Genomic DNA, 7172 nt, shown 5'->3' with positions numbered 1-7172 from the left:
ATGGAATCCCACTGTGGTTTATCAAGTGGGAAATCATAACCTTAAAAGAAGTGAATTTCTAGGCCTTGACTTGTTGAGCAATGAAGTACACCTCTTTGGATGAAGTACCTCAGGTAAGAAAAAGAAAAAACACCTACATAGAGGATTTCAGGTAGTGCTGCAAGATGACGGCAAAGCCAAGACAGGCTTGCAGCTACATTGGAGATCCATGTTTTCCAATAGCACCTCACAGAAAAGAGCAATGCAGCATCCTACAGGAAATGACAGATGTGTGCTGCTGCTTTATTCAATGAATGCTACTACATGAGAAGCAATATAATATAGTCAGCATGCTAGTTGGAAATAATTTTTTTTTAAACAGACGTAAGATATTTTGTTCATTTAAAAATAAAATGCTGCAAGCCCTCATGCACCAGTTTAATATTCCAGTACTTTCCTCCAGGAAAGCATATTTTTATCTGACTTCACTTATGGGTCTGTTTTACTGTAATGTATTTATAATTGTTTGCTTTACTAAAATAATCAACTTTCTGCTTAGAAAATATAGTTTGAAAAGTTATCAGTGCTTGATAGAAAAACTATGATTAGATAAAAGAAAGTCAACAAATATTGTGTGACTTGTTAGAATGACTTGTTTCATGTACCGTACATGCTGAGGCTGGATGGATGATGAACAGGTGGAAGAACTGGCTCACATTAGACACCTCCTTCAGACCAAAACCCTGAGGAAGAGACCCAATGCTGTGGCACAGCTGTACCTGGGCTGCAGGCAGCCACCATCCTGCAGTGGCTCTGGGAAGCCACTGAAGGGCTCCTCAAGCACCTCCTGTGAATTTGGGGACAAAGTTGTAGCAATTTTTACATAAGTAATTTATGAAATCTTACAGCAAAACCTGCACAGATTGCAACACTATATTCTTTATTATCAACCTTGAGCACAGCATGACTGTCATTTTGTCTTACATGAAAAAAAAAAAATTGTCCTATTTGTGCCTCTATGCAGCTTAATATACTGAATTGTGACTTACAGAGAAATACATATATAAAAATAGTTCCATAAACTAAGTTAACTTTACAGTGGACTGTAATTTTTTTTCCTAGTATTAATTATAATTTTTAGTGATTTTTTAAAATAGTGGTTTATAATGATAATTTTATTTTTAATAAAAAAACAGTAATGAAAAACATAAATAGTGTATCCTTTAATGATCAACACACTGACTAATTCCACTAATGCTGAGTAGCATGTGCTGAAATGATGGATTATCTTAAAATATAATTTTACTAGCTCTGCCATGTAATTTGTTAAGCATTTAGTAATAAGTATGTCTAATAAAATATGAAAAAAATATTTAGAAAATGAACCATAATTTTAATATAATTTTAATTAATGGGAGTGCAATTGCAGTGGTTTAAATTACATTCCCAGTGGTAAAAAGCCTTTCAAACCTAATTTGTAAGCCAAGATGGTGGCTTTAATGACTGGCAGCAAAGTTTCTTCAACAGATTTCATGGGGCATGATCCAAAGATAATAGGTTTTCAGCCCAATGACAATCCAATTACAATGCCAATCAAAGCCAACTTCATGCACTCTAATTATCAGATTTAGCTGTCAGTTCAAATACAAACATAACACTTTTATTTAAATAAAAATTTAATTTAGAAAAAAAGAAGACTTCATGTGTGATTTATTGAGACTGCAAGAGCAATCTAACTTATTTCTCTAGTAATATAATAAAATCAGTCTTGTATTAAAAATGTGAAAACTTTTCATTCTCCTGCATGTGCTATGCTGTTTTATTCAGGAGTTAATTTAAGCAAAAAAGCATAACATAACATGGCAGCAGATATTTGCAGGCTAGAAGTAGGTTAAATAGACTAGCAAGGTTTCAGTGAGACAAAACTCCAAGTGAATAAATGACAAAACCTAATTAGTTTTTTACCAGTAATCAGAAGAAGCTATGTTAAGACCGCAACCCATTTACGTTGCTCTACAGCACACATAATCTGTTGTCATTCTCCTCCCTTCTCTGTCTGCTTCTGTGCATAATGTGTGTAAACGCATAGCTTTTTATTATATGCACAGGCTTATTTGTACAGACACAGAAGAAATATCTAAGTTATAAAAAACACAAAAACCTGTTAAGTTAAAATAAATTTAATGTTCCAAATATAGGCATCTCCCAGCTGAAATAGCCCCATGGTACCTACCAACTGCAACCTTGCTGTTATTGTCTCTCTATCAGAAGTTATTATTTAGTAATTAACATAATTATAAAGATCTCAATATAGGGAGGAAAAGCTAGTTCAGGATTCTGTATGCCATAATACATTACAGCACAATTATCAACTCAGGCTTGGTTGAAACAGAGGTAATTGCCCTATAGCATATTTAATATATATAAAATCCTGTCTTTCCACAACTAAAAGAAGTAGGAGAAAAGAAATACAGAAGGAGCAATTATTGCAGCATTCTTTAAGAATGTGAACTGATTTCCACTTGCCATTTACTCCCCCTGTTGTGTATCAGCTCCTAAATGTTTGGTAGTATGTTGGTTATCTTCAGTGGATTAAAAAGCATCCACTGCAGACAACAAAAGTGATTCCTATATTAGGGCTGACAATATCAAAACATAACATTGTGCTAAGAACAGAAACTCACTTATTGACAACTCAAAAATTTGAAATTAATTTCTACAGCTTTCACTATATCCAAAAACTGAAACAGAATTAAAGATCTTGGATTAACATAGTAATTGTTGGCTTGTCTGTGCTCACCTTTTATTTTAGTCATTTATATTACTATCACAGTATTCATCATAAAACTCAAGCTATGCCAGACTCACCTTCCTACTACTTGCCATCATCTAATTCTCAATACATTTCATCCCTCTCCCATTACACCATTCTTTGCTACTGCACAAGACTGAACCTCATGACCACTAAGTGCAAAGCAAAAGGATTTCAGGTACTGGAACAAATAGAAAGCAGAGGAATCGCTTTTATTATATAATTCTGAGATGATCATCAATCTGAAGAGAGATTTTCCAGATCCTTGAACTCACCATGATTTCTCATCACTTGGGGGTTCTAGTTAGCCACATAGTCTTTGCATTTGAATCCACTACAACTTCAGAGTTCAGCCAAAAAAGAAACATAAAATTAAATGGCAAGTAAGTTCAATGGTAAGTTCAGTAGTGCTACATTTAAAATGCTCTCTGGAGATAAACATCCAAAGACAAGCAGCTTCCCCGTTCATCAACCTCTTTTTCCCTCCTCTTTGGCAGTCATCTTGCAGCCTCTCTATTTCTGAGCACCTCTGTCACCGAATCACAGAATCCTAGGGGTTGGAAGGGACCTCGAAAGATCATCTAGTCCAACCCCCCTGCCAGAGCAGGATCACCTAGAGCACATCACACAGGAACACATCCAGACGGGTCTTGAAAGTCTCCAGTGAAGGAGACTCCACAACCTCTCTAGGCAGCCTGTTCTGGTGCTCTGTCACTCTGTCAGAAAGTCCCTCTGTGAGATCGGACAGGAGGATCCTGGATGCGGTCTCAAGACCAGCTACTACCTTGGAAAACTAAGATACTCACAATTACATTATGTCAAGGTCATTACCCTCCTCTGCTCCCTCCAGACAAAGCTGGAAGAAGTGAGTTCTACCAGTTTCTGTAGCTGTTTCAACTGGTGTTAGTATTATTGCTTGACTAAGACATTGTTTTCTGTATTTTCATGTACATAATTTTGTAAGTTAAGAAAAACATAATGCAAATGTATCTTTTTCATATTGAACACTAAAAAAGGAACAACAAAGCATGTGTAATATACCCTTCTCAATACCCTGGTCTGGGACTAGCTTTAAGAGGCCCTAGATTTTTTTTCCTTTACTTACCAGATGTAATAGGAAGATTTCCTGACTTAAGTATCATGAGAAAAAGAGCCATAATTTATCAGCATTGTTACTACTACTTTTTTCATTACTGCCACTGCTTTTATTTTCTAACTTGCTCAGGCAACAATAATTGAAAAATAATTTTGAAATCCTATTTAGCAATTCGTTCAAGCTTACATATAATGAATTTAGGAAGTATACTGAAAAAATTTAGAATTCCTTCACTACCTCCTGCTCAGGTTTGATCTGTGCTTGGAGGAAAATGCTCTGACAATTGTTTTGTTCAAACTTACCTGGGAACACAAGATAAAACATATCATCAATAGGGACATTAGGATGCAATCTAAACGTGCTTACACTCATTGACATTGATAGGATTTACAGAAATGTATATCAAATGGTGAATCTAGTTCATATATTTATTTTTTTGTTTTAATGTTAACCAGAGTTTAAACACCATTACTAAATGCTTTTTAGGTCTGTAGTATTTTATTAAAAATACATGGAAGAAAGATAAATGAAAGAAAATTTGAAAAGTAATATGCAAATAATATTTGGTTTATAAATTCTTCAGCACCATCTAGGACATTTTTTCCCCTGTCACATTACAGTTGAGATTAATATTTTGGACACAACAGGTAGCCAGATCCTAGAAGCTATTACAAACATTTTCCAAGGTAAAGCATCATGCCAAGAACAATACTAATACTTAGCATGGAGTAAGACATAAGAAAATACAACAAAACAAGCCAGGAATTGATTGCGCTAGTAAATATTAATGGAAATATCTGAAGTGCAGTACTCTCCTCATAGAGAATCTCTGCAAAGAATTTGAAGTTTGTTAGAATGATGAATCAGAAACTTACCCATTAATGTTTTACACTAATCAAAGAAAGCTGAAGACAAGTAAATGCTAATAAAGTACTTCTATCTGTATTTCAACAGAATTTGACCAGATTGCAAGCAACAATTTATTGATTGATTGATTGATTGATTGATTGATTGTGGTTAATGCACTCAGCCATCACATATGCAAAATGGGAAAACAGGTTTAACTAGTTAGCTGTGGACTTGGATACAGTCTTTTCCAATTTGACATCATTACACTGCATCATCACAGCTTGTAAAAAAGCACCCAATTGTGTAATTAAATCTTCAAGCCTGCATGTTTCACCATATTCTCAAGGACTACTTTGTGTACAACACAAGATACCAAACTTAGAGATTTACAGATTACTGACCTTCTCCTTCATTTTCAAAACTGAATTTGAATTCTGAAAGCAGTCTGACCTGTATTCTTTTTTTTTTTTTACTCCTTGATGATAATGTCCTTTCACAGAGTAAGATGACTTTTTATCAGCCTGACCCAGAGAAAAATGTGACACAGATTTATATTCATGTACTCTTTTGATTTTGATGTGGATCCAACTCTGCCATCCCTTTTCAGGACAGCAGAATTATGTCTTCTGTGCCTAAACAGTGAAGATCTAGAGCTGAATAAAATTACAAGTTCTAGACAGGGGTGAACTGAAAAGATGGAAGGGGGGGAATTACTTCATTTCATTAAGATAATGCAGTGGGAAAGGTGAATATGTGAAAGAGTGCATGTGCATGAGAGAAAGAGCTCAGCAAACATCCTTCTTAAATTAGATGGATCCTCAGTTTTGTGTTACCTTGCTTGCCCTTCAGGACAAGCAGAGAGGCAAAGGAGGTAAATTTTTTATTTTTTTTTTAATTTTTTTTTAGAAAGTTGTTCTTTTGAGGATGCTCATGGCAAGTAAAGGAAGATCATTTCTCAATAACAGTGTTCTTTGCAATGAGGAGTGATCAGACACAGTCTAACTAGGACATACTCATGTCTTATCACCTGAGATTCACAAATTTTTCTTTGTTCTTTCCCTCCTCCCACTTCATACCGGACGAACAAGGAGAAATGCACTCACTGCTACTGCAGATATCACTTAATCACAAAGGACATCCTGAGGAGAGGGATTAGTTGATGGGAAACTGCAAGTATTTGTGGGGAGGGAAAGAAGGTCACTTACTACTAACCAGTATGCACTAGTAATTCAGACTTTCTCCAAATCTGTCACAATCTGTTGCCTCAGGTTTTGAGGTTTCTATCCAGACAATTTCCATTTTTTTTTGGACAATACATCCCATTTGATCTTTGAGGTCTGTTCCAACCTGGCATTCCATGATTTCTTGTTAGCTCTTACTAGCTCCAAAAAATAGAGTAATTTTGTTGCCATTATCACTGTTTTGACAGGGATAAATTTCACTCAAGTATGTAATATTTTTTAAAAATGTTGGCACTTGACTAACTTAAAAAAAGAGGAATATTGCTCTGTTATACAGTAGATATAAGGTGCAAATACCACAGGCAAATGGGATTAATGCTACTAATCTTGGATAAAGAAACATAGCAGGTCAAGGTGTTTTGATTTTTGTTTTTTGAGGTTTTTTTTAACTCTGGAACCTGTGTAAGTACGTTCTATATTGTTACTTGAAGTAACATTTGAGACTGTTAAAACCAACTGGAGGTTTTAGCAGCTTTTTTTCCCTGAAACAGGATTTCAGTTTGCACAGTTAAACCTGTCTGTCAACTCTGAAGGAGTTAGGCTACTTATGCTGCAGGTTGAAATCTCCCATGTTCCTAAGCAAAACCAAGATGATGGAAATGTAAACATCTTACTTATTATATGCTTGTTCCTTCAGCAAAACAGAACTTTAGCCTTAGCAAGCCATGGCAGTATAACACATTGTAAAAACAGTAACAATAGCAAAAATTATTAAACATTTATCTCTCCCATGAGTGAACATCTGGCAAGTATCAAAATGCTGTCTTGGGGATTTAGCACCAGAACCTTTAAGGTTTTATGTGACAATGCCTAGAGAGGGCAATAATAGAGCATATTCCACACAGGTTTTTTAATCACTGGCCTCTTGAAAATATCAAGAGCAGAAGTTGAACCACATATCATTTTATAAATGAAATGTTAGCATTCTTATTTGTGAAACAGGAAAAAAATACCAACTACATTTTTTATTAACTAAGAAGAAATTTAAAATCAACAGTGGTGGGAAAAATAATACAAAATATGATATTGCAGATAGCAAACAGATGTGATAGAGGTTCTCATTTTAGATCTTACATAAAGGACATTTTGCTATGGGGAAGGACTTTTCTGATGTAGGAATTTTTCCTATGGTTTTCAACTCCCTACCTTGACAAAGCTTTTTTTTCTCTTTCACCTAAGCCTTAGTAAAGTTGCA

This window comes from Chaetura pelagica, unplaced genomic scaffold (assembly GCF_000747805.2).
Source record: "Chaetura pelagica isolate M959 unplaced genomic scaffold, ChaPel_1.0 scaffold111, whole genome shotgun sequence".
NCBI classification, from domain to species: Eukaryota; Metazoa; Chordata; class Aves; order Apodiformes; family Apodidae; genus Chaetura; species Chaetura pelagica.
Note: the sequence above shows the minus strand (reverse complement) of the source record.